This window comes from Lolium perenne, chromosome 3 (assembly GCF_019359855.2).
Source record: "Lolium perenne isolate Kyuss_39 chromosome 3, Kyuss_2.0, whole genome shotgun sequence".
NCBI lineage: Eukaryota > Viridiplantae > Streptophyta > Magnoliopsida > Poales > Poaceae > Lolium > Lolium perenne.
In genome coordinates, this window is record NC_067246.2 from 206,321,505 (window position 1) to 206,336,841 (window position 15,337).

Below are 15,337 nucleotides of genomic sequence, written 5' to 3' on the forward strand. Positions count from 1 at the left end.
TTACTAAGGAGCAAACTTAGAGTCATTTGAGGTTCAGTTTTACGATAAGAAGTAAAAATTCTAGACCAAGAATCCTTAAAACTCTCTTCATCCCCTTGTTTAAAAGTGAAGACTAATTCTTCAGGCGAAGAAGTAACAGGTTCAGAGCTAGACATGGTAACAAAAGTAACTATTTTTTTTGTATTTTTAATATAAAGTGCAAGACAGTAAATAAAGCAAACTAGTAAATGCAAGTAACTAATTTTTTTGTGTTTTTGATATAGCAAACGAGATAGCAAATAAAGTAAAACTAGCAACTAATTTTTTTGTATTTTGATTTAGTGCAGCAAACAAAGTAGTAAATAAAACTAAGCAAGACAAAAACAAAGTAAAGAGATTGGGAAGTGGAGACTCCCCTTGCAGCGTGTCTTGATCTCCCCGGCAACGGCGCCAGAAATTTGCTGCTGGCGTGAAGTTGGCGTGGGAGATAGAAATCTTTGTGGTGTAGCTTTTCTTCAGTTCCCCGGCAACGGCGCCAGAAATTTACTTGATGCGTGTAGTTGACACGTCCGTTGGGAACCCCAAGAGGAAGGTGTGATGCGCACAGCGGCAAGTTTCCCTCAGTAAGAAACCAAGGTTTAATCGAACCAGTAGGAGTCAAGAAGCACGTTGAAGGTTGATGGCGGCGGGATGTAGTGCGGCGCAACACCAGAGATTCCGCCGCCAACGTGGAACCTGCACAACACAACCAAAGTACTTTGCCCCAACGAAACAGTGAGGTTGTCAATCTCACCTGACATAGGCATCCCAAATGGGCCTGCCGAAGATAGTACCCGGGGTTTACTGAAGGCCCAATACCTGAAGAATAAGAAGATTCGGGAGCCCAAGATATATTAAGGAAAGTTAGAGTTGTAATAGGAAGTGTTATTTGTAATCTGGCGGGATGAGTTAGAAACCGTCCCAGACTCTGTAACTTGTACAAAACGAAACCCTCGGCTCCGCCTCCTATATAAAGGGGGAGTCGAGGGACGAAGAGATCATCGAATCATTGTTACAAACCCTAGTTCTCATAATCGTCGAGTACTTTTCAGCTGAAACCTTCGAGATCTACTTGCCCTCTACTTCCAACTAAACCCTAGCCTACAATCCATAGGCATTGACAAGTTGATACCTTGTCAATTGGCGCCGTCTGTGGGAACTAGAGGCGTAAGGATCTGATCTCGATGGCACGTTCAAGATCTTCGACATCGTCAACCGCAAGCAACACAATGGATCGAGGTAAACAGATCGCTGCTGGTCCTGTCGATTTTGTACCTCACCCACCCTCCCGTTTGGATGCATATGCGTATCTGGCGGAGCCCATGGAGATGACGTTCGGAAGATTTCACTTTCGCGTCGAGAAGGAAGGATCGTATCGTGTCGAAATTCCGATTTCGTCGGGATCGTCGGCGGTCGATTCCGATTTTTCAAGCTATACATCGTCAACCGAGTCAGGAGAAGAAGAAACTTCGTCGACACGCTACGTCAGCACCAGAGCAAGAGAGAAACTCGCCAAGATCTTCAACGACATGTCGTTTGAGTCATCTGCGGACTCATATATAAGCGATGGCTCAAGCGATGTCGACGCTACTGACTTCATCGACAAATCTATCACAGTGGGCAAGGTCTTCATCAATCTCAACGATGATGTCACCAAACCCAACATAGATCTGAGTACAAAGTATCATCAGATTTATGCCATTGAAGATCAAGAGGAAACATCTGAGGCTTTCGACGATCTGGGAAATCCATACGTCGATCCCTCCAATCTGCGACAAGGCCTGGGCAATAAATACGTCGGGCCGCAGCCGCGAGACAGAGTTTAGCTTTCGCAAGCAGCGTGGGACAGAGCCGCGAGAGCTATGAACGGTTCAGAACCAATGGCCACCACAGCCACACCAGAGGAATTGCAAGCATATCAATATAGGCTCGCACGAGCTGCAAGAGAATTGGAAAAACAGACAGCTGAGTTAAACAGAAGAAAGGAGGCAGCTTCTGCATCTAGCAGGAGGAGGGCAGATCTAAGTCGACAATCTAGAACTTCGGGTGATAGCCACAGGGAGGCACGGAACAGAGCAAGATCAAGGTTGCAACATATACCCGAAGCAGAAAGAGAGCACTTGGTCCAAAACCTCGACATGTCCTTCATGTCGATAGATACAAGAGGAAATATCATCCCTAAAACACCAGAGGCTGGGTATATGGCGACAAATGCTTTTATCCTCGCATCTAAACCACCTCCAGGTGATCCAAGGGAAACACTATACAATATGGCGGTAGCAGGAGTTGGAGCTATGGGGACAGCATTTGTATCAACGCCTCCCGAAGGAGCGGCAAGGCAAAATAGTCCACGACTCGCAAAGGCAATGGCCGCAAAGACTCGAAGGACCAAGTGAAGCAAGAGACACAGCAGCACAAGCAAGGGTCGACAGAGTGCGGCAAAGCAGAAGGGATCATCGGCAATCTCTGGAGCTTAACGACGAAGATATGTGCGGCTTACCATGCTTCACGAGGAGAGTCCGAAAAACTCGAGTCCCCTCAGGATTCAAGTTACCCGACAATTTCAAGAAGTTCGACGGCCTTCAAGATCCAGAGGATTGGCTAGTTGATTATCTCGAGACAGTGAAGCTCACAGGAGGAACCAGGGCAACAGCTATGCAAAGCATCCAGGTGCATTTGAGTGGAGCCGCACGATCTTGGATAAAGAAACTCACTCCAGGATCTATCGACAGCTGGGAAAGTTTCGAGGATGTGTTCGTCAAGAACTTCAGATCCATGTGCAAAAAAACCTGCGTCGTTAGAGGAGTTGAGAGCATGTCGACAAAAGCCAGATGAGCCAATGAGAAAGTACATCCAAAGGTGGAATATCATCAAAAACTCGGCAGAAAATATATCTGACGAGAGAGCAATAGATGCGTTTGTCGCAGGAATCAGGCGTGGAGATTTTGTCGAGGACTTGGGAAGGACCAATCCAAAGACAGTATCCGCGTTAATGGAGATAGCAAACAGATGGGCAGATGGAGAAGACGCTGTCCACAACAAATGGCACAGGTCGCCAGAGGAGGACCGTGGTCGAAACTATCAACCGAGGCGACGATTTCCTCGGCAGTACCCAAACTATGACGCTCCAGGGCAAATTTCGGCAGGTTTTCGGGCAAATACAGGAGGAAGCAACAGAGATGATTATCAGAGAAGCAGTGAACAGCGAGGTGATAACAGGGATGATTCTCGCAACAACAGGCAAAATAGCGGGCCTAGGTTCCCAAGGCCTTTCGTGTCCCCTGAAGAGATGATGAATGGGCCGTGTCAAATGCACTTTTTCCTCGACAGCAACGGTAAAAGACAGTCAGGGCACCTGCAGAAAGACTGTCGAAATTTTCAGGCAATGCTAAGGTATGCAGAGCACGCTAACGCGCGGGCAACACAGAGAAATCCTCGAGAACCCAGAAGCGAGATTCACTTGCCGCCTCCTCCCGCGATTACAGACGACAATCGGCATCAGCTCAGAATAGCGGCAGCACCTCCACCACCACCTTATGTTGATCCTAACTCCAACGGAGCGGTGTCGATGATTCAGAAGGGAAGGCCGTCCAATAGAGCTCAGAAAGTAATCTCACGACAGGTGTTTATGGCAGAAAAAATGCCTCCACCAACAGTTAAGTATCTTAATTGGTCAGGACAAGATATTGGCTTCACCATAGCAGATCATCCGCAGCAAGTTCCTCGACCAGGGCAGTCAGCACTTATTCTGCCAGCAGTTATCGCGGGATTTGACGTCTCTCGAGTGTTCATAGACGGCGGCAGTAGCCTAAACCTTATGTATGCAGATACATTGAGGAAGATGAACATATCCTTAGCAAACTTGAAACCAACAGACACAAGGTTCCACGGCATCACACCGGAGAAACCAAGTTATCCATTGGGGAAGATCAATCTCGACGTTCAGTTTGGGACCCGAGAAAATTATAGAATCGAGAGGCTGGAATTTGAAGTCGTGGATTTTCCGTCACAATACCACGCTCTGTTGGGACGACCAGCATATGCTAGATTTATGGCGGTGCCACACTATACATACCTGTTGTGGAGGTTGCCTGGACCAAAGGGACCAATCACAGTCAAAGGAAGCTTTGCCTTAGCCGATAAGTGTGATAAGGATTTTCACCGGCTATCAGAAACTTTCGGGATGCAAGCTGAATATTTGGCGTCAAAAAGTATGACTGACTACGACGTGCTGCCAGACGTTGGAAGGCCAAATAAAGAATCAACTTTCAATACCGAGAAAAATTCTAAGGAGGTGCAGATTCACCCGACAGACCCGAAAAAGACGACATCTATCGCAAACGACATGGATATCGCATAGGAAAGCGCGCTCGTCGAGTTCCTCTGTGAGAACTGGAAAATCTTCGCATGGTGTCCAGCTGACATGCCAGGAGTACCCAGGGAGCTTGCCGAGCACCACCTAAACTTGGATCCAATAGCGAGACCAATCAAACAACCTTTGCGGCGTTTTTCGGAACCAAACCGCAAAGCTATGCTGTCAGAAATCAATCGATTACGAGAAGCTGGTTTTATCAAAGAGATATTCACAGAAGCCACATGGGTAGCAAATCCTGTGTTGGTGCCGAAGAAAAACACTAAGGTCCTTCGCATGTGCGTCGACTTTACGTGTCTCAATAAACATTGTCCAAAGGATCACTTTCCCCTCCCGAGGATCGATCAAATTATCGACTCCACGGCTGGATGTGAACGTCTTTCCTTCCTGGACGCATATTCTGGTTATAACCAGATCAGATTGAAAGAAGAAGATGAAGTAAAGACCGCGTTTATTACACCTTACGGCGTGTTTTGCTACAGAATAATGCCCTTTGGTCTAAAAAATGCGGGAGCAACATATCAGAGGATGATGCAGAAGTGTTTGGCGACACAGATTGGGAAAAACGTGCAAGTATACATCGACGATGTCGTCATAACATCAAAAAAGGGGACAACACTGATTGAGGATCTCAAGGAAACTTTTGACAACCTCGACAAATTCTGCCTGAAGTTGAACCCGACGAAGTGTTCTTTTGGCGTCCCAGCAGGAGAACTTCTGGGGTTTCTAGTCTCAGCAAGAGGGATTGAAGCAAATCCCGATAAAATACAAGCTATCGTAACAATGAGAAAACCAACAAAGTTGAAAGAAATACAACAGCTAACTGGGCGAGTCGCAGCTTTGAGCAGATTCGTCACCAGGCTGGGAGAAAAAGCGTTACCATTGTACGCTCTGATAAAGCAAGGAGATAAATTCCAGTGGAACGAAGAGGCCGACAGAGCTTTCGAGGATTTGAAGCGCACAATCTCGACACTACCAATTTTGGTGGCGCCGAAGGAAAAGGAACCTCTCCTGCTGTATATCGCAGCCACGCCCCAAGTGGTGAGCACGGTGCTAGTTGTCGAAAGGGAGGAAGAAGGAAAACTCCACGGCGTGCAGAGGCCAGTATACTTCGTCAGCGAAGTTTTATCGCCCTCAAAACAAAGGTACCCTCAGTACCAAAAGCTAGCATATGGAGTGTTCACAACAGCACGAAAATTGCGCCACTATTTTTCGGCACACCCGATCATAGTGGTCAATGAAGCTCCCTTGTCAAATATACTAAACAATCCAGAAGCTACGGGTCGTGTCTCCCTTTGGGGAATAGAACTTTCCCCTCGGGACATCACGTATGAAAAAAGAAAAGCAATCAAGTCGCAAGTTCTGCCGGACTTCATCGCAGAGTGGATGGAGTTGCAAAACACAGGACCTCCAGACTTGTCGAGAACCTGGACCATGAACTTTGATGGGTCCAAAAGACTAGAAGGAGCTGGCGCAGGAGTAGTACTCATATCACCTGAAGGCGACAAATTGAAGTACATCCTTCGGATGACGTTCCCTAACGCATCTAACAATGAAGCAGAATATGAAGCTCTCATACACGGGATGAAGATGGCGAAAGCTTGCGGTGCAACTCGATTAAAAATCTTTGGCGACTCACAATTGGTGGCTCAGCAAGTCATGAACCAATGTGACGCAGTCAATGATAGCATGATGGCATACAAGGAGGCGTACAACGAGCTCGAAAAGTTGTTTGATGGATGCGAAGTAAATCATATTAGCAGATTGAGCAACGATGAAGCCGACGTTCTTGCAAACATCGGGTCGCAATGCCTTGCAGTCCCGCCAGGTGTATTTTGGGAAGAGATAACAGAGAGATCTACAAAATCGACAAAATCAAAAAAGAAGGAGAAGAAACCCTCGGGGGCTACCAAGGAAGAGCAAGAGGAAGAAGAAGATCAGGACCTGGTCATGGTGATACAGATACCATGGATGCAGACGTACATATCGTACATCCTCAGGAAAGAAATACCCGATGATCCAGTTGAGGCAAGGCGAGTAATTCGACGCTCCAAAGCTTTCACGGTGATCAAAGGAGAATTGTACAAGCGAAGTATTTCAGGCGTCCTGCAAAGGTGTGTCACACCCGAAGAAGGAAGAATAATTCTGAAGGATGTACACGAAGGAATATGTGGCCACCACGCAAGTAGTCGAGCTATTGCAGCCAAGGTTTTTCGGGCAGGATTCTACTGGTTGACAGCAATCGAGGACGCCAAGGAAATAGTAAGAACCTGTGACGCGTGTCAAAGGTTTGCCGCAAAACCTCACTCTCCAGCAGCAGAATTAACACCAATACCATTGTCGTGGCCCTTTGCCCAATGGGGACTTGATATGGTGGGCAAGTTACACAAATCCTGGCCAGGAGGAAAGGAGTACATGCTAGTAGCTGTCGACAAATTTACAAAGTGGATAGAAGCGAAGCCGATAAATTCACCAGACGGAGCATCTGCAGTAAAATTCATAAAAGGCCTCGTCTTCAGATTTGGAGTGCCCCACAGCATCGTCACAGACAATGGCAGTAACTTCACATCCCACGAGTTTAAAGATTATTGCGAAGAAGTGGGTATCAAGTTACACTTTGCGTCAGTTGCGCACCCGCAGACCAACGGCCAAGTCGAGAAAGCTAATGGAATCATCTGCAACGGCATTAAGAAACGCTTATTAGCGCCACTGGAGAAAGCTCGACACACCTGGCCAGAGGAGCTGCCCAGTGTATTATGGAGCATACGAACAACACCAAACACAGCAACACAGGGAACTCCGTTCTTCTTGGTTCATGGAGCAGAAGCAGTATTACCAATCGAGATAGAGCATGACTCTCCACGAGTCGTAGAATATGATGAAGAGGTGTCGAGAAAAGCGCTAGAAGATGACGTCGATGCACTTGATGAAGCTAGAGATGAAGTACTGTCTCGGGTAACCAAATACCAACAGGACTTGAAGAATTACCACAGTCGACGTTTGCGGCCAAGATCCTTTTAGGTGGGAGACCTAGTTCTTCGGCTCACGCAAAAAAGTCATGAAAAACTCGAGTCACCATGGCTAGGCCCCTACATTGTCACGGAAGTAATCGGAGGAGGAGCATACAGGATAAAAGACAAGAAGACAGGGGTGGAGGAGCAAAACCCCTGGAACGTGGCGCAACTCAGGCGGTTCTATGCCTAGAGTTGAAATATAGTCCTTGTAAAACTTCAATGTACTGAAATGCCCGCGAGTTTTCAGACGCACTCTTTTCCTTTTTCGGGGCACCGAGTGGGGCCGGGAAAGGTTTTTAATGAGGCGGGCTCGCGGTGCTGCAATATAATAAAGATAGTGTCAATATAACTTTTCTTTATCGACATGCTCAAAGTCTCTAACCCGACGAATTTCAATATTTTTCCTCGAAAAAGAAAAGCCTTGCCTTGGTATTAAAATACCTCGTGAGTCAATAAAAATACAAAATAGTACTCAATAAAGAAGCTCGGGGGCTTATATTCGCCATAAATATATATTAAATAAATGCCTTGGTTCAAAACCTCGCAATATACAAATACAGTAAATAGCCACCGAAACACTCGGGGGCTAGACAAATATAGAAATATGATGATTGTTTCACAATATAATCACAATCATGGGTTACAAAGAAGAGTTATCTACCAAAGGAAAAAAATTAGTCATGATTCAATATGTCATCAAGGGTAATTCTGTTTTCTTCAGGAGCAGCGCCAAGAAAATCAGCATAATGACCATCTGCAAAAAAGTCGGCATCCATCCGAAGAAGGTCTTCAATCATTTCTTCGGCTATAGGCGAAACCTTCGTGTTAATTCGGTCGACACCAACTCTTCGGCGCTTTACCTTCTCATGAACTTTCGCAACAACTTGGGTCAGGTCAAGATTTGAGTGGCAGATCTGAAGCATGATAAGAGCAAATCTGGCGCCAGCTACCAGTTGAGCTCTGACAAAATCATGGATCCTGTGGGCATCCTTGAATTTCTCCATTAACTCGGGAAGAGTTTTTGGTTGAACGTTCCGAGGAAACATGGAGTTATAAACCATAGACAGGGTCCTGGTACAGAAGTCAAGGAAATCGCGAGTTTGAGAGGTGCGATCCTGAAATCTGACAATCTGGCGGGTCCTCTCTGGGGTAGCCCAAAACAGAGAACCATGATCAAGGGAAAGGTTAACAAGGAGTTGCTGCCGAAGTTCATCCAATTCTCGCGGCAAGGAATCTTCGACAGGTGTAGCATCAGCAAGAGTTCTCCTTGAGTGAGAAGAAGAAGGCGAAACATTGGAAGGAGCGGAAGATGGAGTATAGTTATCAAATACCAACTGAAATTTAATAAAACAAGACAACATCAATCAACAAGCAAAAGATAGAGTTTTCATTAATCTTTCGGAATAATTACAAAGGCCTTACAGTAGAGCTAATGAAGTACGTGTCGCTAGATAACTACTTTGGCGACAAGAGCAAAAGAAACAGAGAAAGAAAAACAAAAAGGCATGCAACTAGACCTCCGGCCTTGATGAGCTAGGAGTCGAAGCTGGTTTGATCCCGAGATAAGCCAAGATTTTCTTCGTGTTGGGCTTGGCTTGTAGGATAACGTTGCATAGAAAACAAAAATTTTCCTACCGCGAACACGCAATCCAAGCCAAGATGCAATCTAGAAGACGGTAGCAACGAGGGGGTATCGAGTCTCACCCTTGAAGAGATTCCAAAGCCTACAAGAGGAGGCTCTTGTTGCTGCGGTAGACGATCACTTGCCGCTTGCAAAAGCGCGTAGAAGATCTTGATCACGATCGGTTCCGGCGCCACGAACGGGCAGCACCTCCGTACTCGGTCACACGTTCGGTTGTTGATGAAGACGACGTCCACCTCCCCGTTCCAGCGGGCAGCGGAAGTAGTAGCTCCTCTTGAATCCGACAGCACGACGGCGTGGTGTCGGTGGCGGTGTAGAAGTTCGGCGGAGCTTCGCTAAGCTACGCGGGCAATATGAAGTGGAGGAGCAAAGCTAGGGTTTGGGAGGGGGTGGCCGGCCACTCAAGGGGGGCGGCCAGCTTATGGTCTTGGGTTGGCCGGCCCCCTCCCTTGGCCCCTCATTATATAGGTGGATCCCAAGTGTTGGTGTCCAAGTCTTCGAATAAGACCCGAAACCAAAACCTTCCATAGGAGGGGGAAACCTAGCCCAACTAGGACTCCCACCCAAAGGTGGGATTCCCACCTCCCATGTGGGGGGTGGCCGGCCCCCTATGGTGGAGTCCACTTGGGACTCCACCCCATCTAGGGCTGGCCGGCCATGGAGGTGGAGTCCCTTGTGGACTCCACCTTCCTTGGTGGTTTCTTCCGGACTTTTCTAGAACCTTCTAGAACCTTCCATAGAACCTTCCGCGACATTTTATTTCACATAAAATGACATCCTATATATGAATCTTATTCTCCGGACCATTCCGGAACTCCTCGTGATGTCCGGGATCTCATCCGGGACTCCGAACAAATATTCGAACTCCATTCCATAATTCAAGTGCTACCATTTCAACATCCAACTTTAAGTGTGTCACCCTACGGTTCGAGAACTATGCGGACATGGTTGAGTACTCACTCCGACCAATAACCAATAGCGGGATGCGGAGATCCATAATGGCTCCCACATATTCAACGATGACTTTAGTGATCGAATGAACCATTCACATACATTACCAATTCCCTTTGTCTCGCGATATTTTACTTGTCCGAGGTTTGATCTTCGGTATCACTCTATACCTTGTTCAACCTCGTCTCCTGACAAGTACTCTTTACTCGTACCGTGGTATGTGGTCTCTTATGAACTCATTCATATGCTTGCAAGACATTAGACGACATTCCACCGAGAGGGCCCAGAGTATATCTATCCGTCATCGGGATGGACAAATCCCACTGTTGATCCATATGCCTCAACTCATACTTTTCGGATACTTAATCCCACCTTTATAGCCACCCATTTACGCAGTGGTGTTTGGTGTAATCAAAGTACCTTTCCGGTATAAGTGATTTACATGATCTCATGGTCATAAGGACTAGGTAACTATGTATCGAAAGCTTATAGCAAATAACTTAATGACGAGATCTTATGCTACGCTTAATTGGGTGTGTCCATTATATCATTCACACAATGACATAACCTTGTTATTAATAACATCCAATGTTCATGATTATGAAACTAATCATCCATTAATCAACAAGCTAGTTTAAGAGGCATACTAGGGACTTCTTGTTTGTCTACATATCACACATGTACTAATGTTTCGGTTAATACAATTATAGCATGGTATGTAAACATTATCATAAACACGAAGATATATTATAATAACCATTTTATTATTGCCTCTTGGGCATATCTCCAACAGTCTCCCACTTGCACTAGAATCAATAATCTAGTTTACATTTGTAAAGATATAACACCTTGGTCTTCTGGTGTTTTATCATGTATTGCTCACGAGAGAGGTTTTTAGTCAACGGATCTGACATGCTCAGAACCGTATGTATTTTGTAATTCATTTGCGTCTTAACGCATCACTCATTTCCAAATGAGTCGGCATTAAATATGTTTGGTCTTCTGGTGGAACCTTAATTCCGCGGTCTGAAATATGTCACTAATATTGTCACACACAATATAGCTTCAAAGTTCTGACTCTGTCGGAAATACACCAGGTTCTCAAAGAACCTCTTGACTTAACATCCTTTGTCATTGTCAAAACAATGACATACTCTGCCTTCTTTTGTAGAATCCGTCACAATATATAGAACTCTTCTAAATCTAGCATAGACAACTTCTAGCTCATTGTGGTACCTTTTAAACAACACTTAGTCTAATTTGAGATTGAAATTATATTTTATATGTGACAAAACCAATATCGGTGTAACACCTTACAGCGATTTGTTTGTCATTTCTTCATACAAATATATATATATATATCCTTAGTTCTTCTAAAGTACTCAAGGATATTCTTACTGTTGTCCCATGATCATCTTATGAATCATTCCGGTATATGCTCATAACATTTTAGAGCACAAGATATCTGATTTTGTACATTTTATTCGTGATCTAAAATCACTCATGTGTTTTTACTCATCGAGTGTCAGATACACTCAAATCTTGTTAAACCTTCACATGACAAGAACATTTTCTTAATATTTCTATATTGAACTATTTCAATATCCATTCTATGTACTTTGACTTAAACTTATCATGTGTTTTAATCTATCTTCATAGATCTTGACATTAAATATGTTTTAGTCCATATCCTTTCATTGAAGTTAATTTTCAATGAAACCTTTTAATCAAGTATATAATTACATCATTTATAACCAACTATATGTCATCTACATAAGTATTATAAATATGTTTCAGCGCTCCCACTTAATTTCTTGCAAATGCAAGCCTCTTCATCATTTCTGATGAAATCAAAAACTCTTTGACTATTTCATCTGGTGAAGATTCCAACTCCGTAATACTCACTTCATCCAATTGAAGTTCGTATTCCTATCTAGTATTCGGACTAGCAAAACAATTGGTTGTATCTTGTATACATACTTCTGTTAAGTAGTGTATTTTGCCATCCTACTAGCATATCTCATAAAAGAAATATGTAGTGATTACTAGAATAATCCACATAGACTATAAGCATTGCTACGGAAGATCTAATCTTATCGTAGTCAACTCTTTGAACTTTGTCGTAAACAATTTTTCGATAAGTCGAGCTTCTTTAAGGATATTACATCCAAGTCTATAGATCCATTTACTTTCAAAAAGTATTCATCTATTATGGATTTCATGGCGTAAGGCCATTTTAACGGAGTCAGGGCCCATCATAACTTCTTTGTTTGTAGTTGGTTTATTATTGTTCAAAATCAATCCTTTGTCCACAAATCATTTATTTGATCACAAAGTAAACCATACCTACAAGGTTCAATATGTACTTCGATCTCCATGGCTAAAACACTTTGTAGTCATGGGAGCCATGATCGTCGCGGTCGCTTCCGGAACCAGTTTCCGATGCTGCGCTACTCTGATCATTATGCTCAGGTTCATGAACCTTATCAAATTATATTGTCCTCCCACTCAAATACTTCACTAGAAACAATTTCTTGGAAATAAGAAACATTGACAAACACTTTTGTCTTTGTCTACATAGTGGGAAGAATTCCCAATCAATTCTCTGGGATAACCAACAAAGACATTCATCCGATTTTGGTTGTAAACTTATTTACTTATGCTATGCATACCAAAATTTTAAGAAAAGACTATTAGGATTCATACCCATACCATAACTCGTATGGTGTCATTTCAACGGATCATGATGATGCTCTATTAAGTGTAAAAGCGGTAGTCACTAAAGCATTATCTACAAAAATATAATGGCATCAATATTTTATCTCATCATTGATCCAACAAAGTTTGGATATATCTCTTGGATACTTTATCATCACTATGATACTCCAAGAAATATAAGTTGTAGAACAATTTCATAACTCTCTTAGATGTTCGCTAAAACTCGTAATTCAAATATTTTCACCATGATCCGATCATAGATATTTGACTTTTCTATTACGATGATTTCCACTTCATGCTGAAATTTATTTGAATCCTATTCAAATGTTTCAAACTTTTCCTCATTGAATATATCCACATATATACTCAATTCATTGTTTGAAAATTTTCATGAAATAGAAGAATCTCCCGCACACAACTATGCCTAGTGAACCACATACATCATCATGTATTTTTCACTAAGTTAGTTGCCCGTTCAACTCTTGGCCTATGAACGGTATTTTAATCATTCTTTTTAGAAAAGATTTGCAAGCGCCAAATGATTCAAAAATCAAATGACTCCAAAAATCCATTTGCATGGAGTTCCTTCATGCTTTCCTTTCTAACATGACCTAAATGGCGGTTCCACAAATAAGTGGAATTCAAATCATTTGCCTTATGGCATTTTAGCGTCAGTGTTATGTATGTGTGTTTCACCATTAAGATTTATAATAACTTATCCATCGTACATGGAGTAATGTCATAATTTAAACAACTCATTGTTTTTATTTGACCAGAGCAAAATAACAATTTATTAAGCTCTTTATTATAAATTCTAAGGGCTAGATAGAATGCCAATGACGAACATAATAACACTTTATTTTTGTTCCTGACGTGCATTCCTATCATATTCCTTGTCAGTCACTTAGGCCATTGTATTCTTGTATTGCGTTGTTTTGTATGACACTTCATACCAACCAATATAGTACTAATACCCAAGAATTTCATAGTGTGAGTTAACTAGGAATACAACCATAACATGTATATCATTTATATACACCTGAGCTAGACTTTCTAGTCTTCTCTTTTCTTTTTGCCAAAATATCTTTTGCAGTTTCTCTTTTAGCTTTCCTCATTATTCAGAAAAACACTTCAACATCATTAACTTCTAGGTTTGTTGGTCAAATACCAATAACCTTGAGGTTCTTACTTTGAAGTTGATCATCGTATGACAAGTGTTCCAGATTTCACTATTAGTAACTTTGTAATATGATGAACAATTTCACTCATAATTTTATCCATCATATCATGACGACTTTCCGAGACCATGTCTGTACATGCTAGGCTCGTAAAGTTTTAACCTTGGTATTTGCATGTGCAAATCTAGCTTGCACCCGTTTTATGCACACGTAGAATCTATCACACCCGATCATCACGTGATGCTTCGAAACGACGAGTCTTAGTAACGGTGCATATTTAAGGATGGTCACTTCATGGATATGCGAATATCGTTAGTGCCCCAATAGTTGGAGGATTGTGACGCCTTGCGTCTTCAACCTTCGTACATTCCCATAAAACTTATGAGTTCATGTAGTCTCACCAAAATATATTCTATCATCTTGCAATAAGGTCTTAGATATCACATATATCTCATACCTTGATTATTTCTGAAAACTAAATTTTCAGCTCCTTACTTTTCAAACAGATTTGAACTTCAAGTTTCACGGAGACAAGATAACTTTAGGTACTAATTGAAACCATAGCTTATTGAATCAACAATATGAGGTTTACTAAAAGTTTGCAATAGGACTTAATCAATTCTTGATTCTTTAACAATACGGTACTAATCCGTAAAGTTTCTTATCAGATTTTAACAGTATTTCTATCTCAATAACAAGACTAGCGCATAATAGTAAACGGATGCCAATACTACAAAATTAATACAAAATACTACCCAGACTATGTTTATGATAATTAGTTCATGTTTTAATCTAATTACTAATGAACTCCCACTTAATACAACATCCCTCATAGTTGTTAAGTGGTACACGATCCAAATCCACTACACCAAAACCGATCATCACGTGAGATGATGTAGCTTCAATGGTGAACATCAACATGTTGATCATATCATCCATATGACTCGTGTTCAACCTTTCGGTTTCCGTTGTCCCGAGGCCATGTCTGTACATGCTAGGCTCGTCAAGCAAACCCAAGTATTCCGCGTGTGCAACATGGCTTACACCCGTTGTATGTTGAGTTTATCACACCCGATCATCACGAGATGCTTCAAAACGTCAAACAATGCAACGGTGCATACGAGGGGAGAACACTTTATTATCTTGATATTAATGTGAGGGATCATCTTATAATGCTACCGTCGCGTTCTAAGCAAAATAAGATGCATAAAGGATTAACATCACATGCAATTCATATGTGATATGATATGGCCCTTTAGTCTTTGCGCCTTCGATCTTCATCTCCAAAGCACGGACATGATCTCCATCATCAACGGGCATGATCTCCATCATCGTCGGCGTAGCGTCAAGGTTCATGGCGCCGTCTTCATGATTGTTCTCCATGTAGCAACTATTACAACTACTTTGAAATACTACTCAACATGAAATTTAAAGACAACCATAA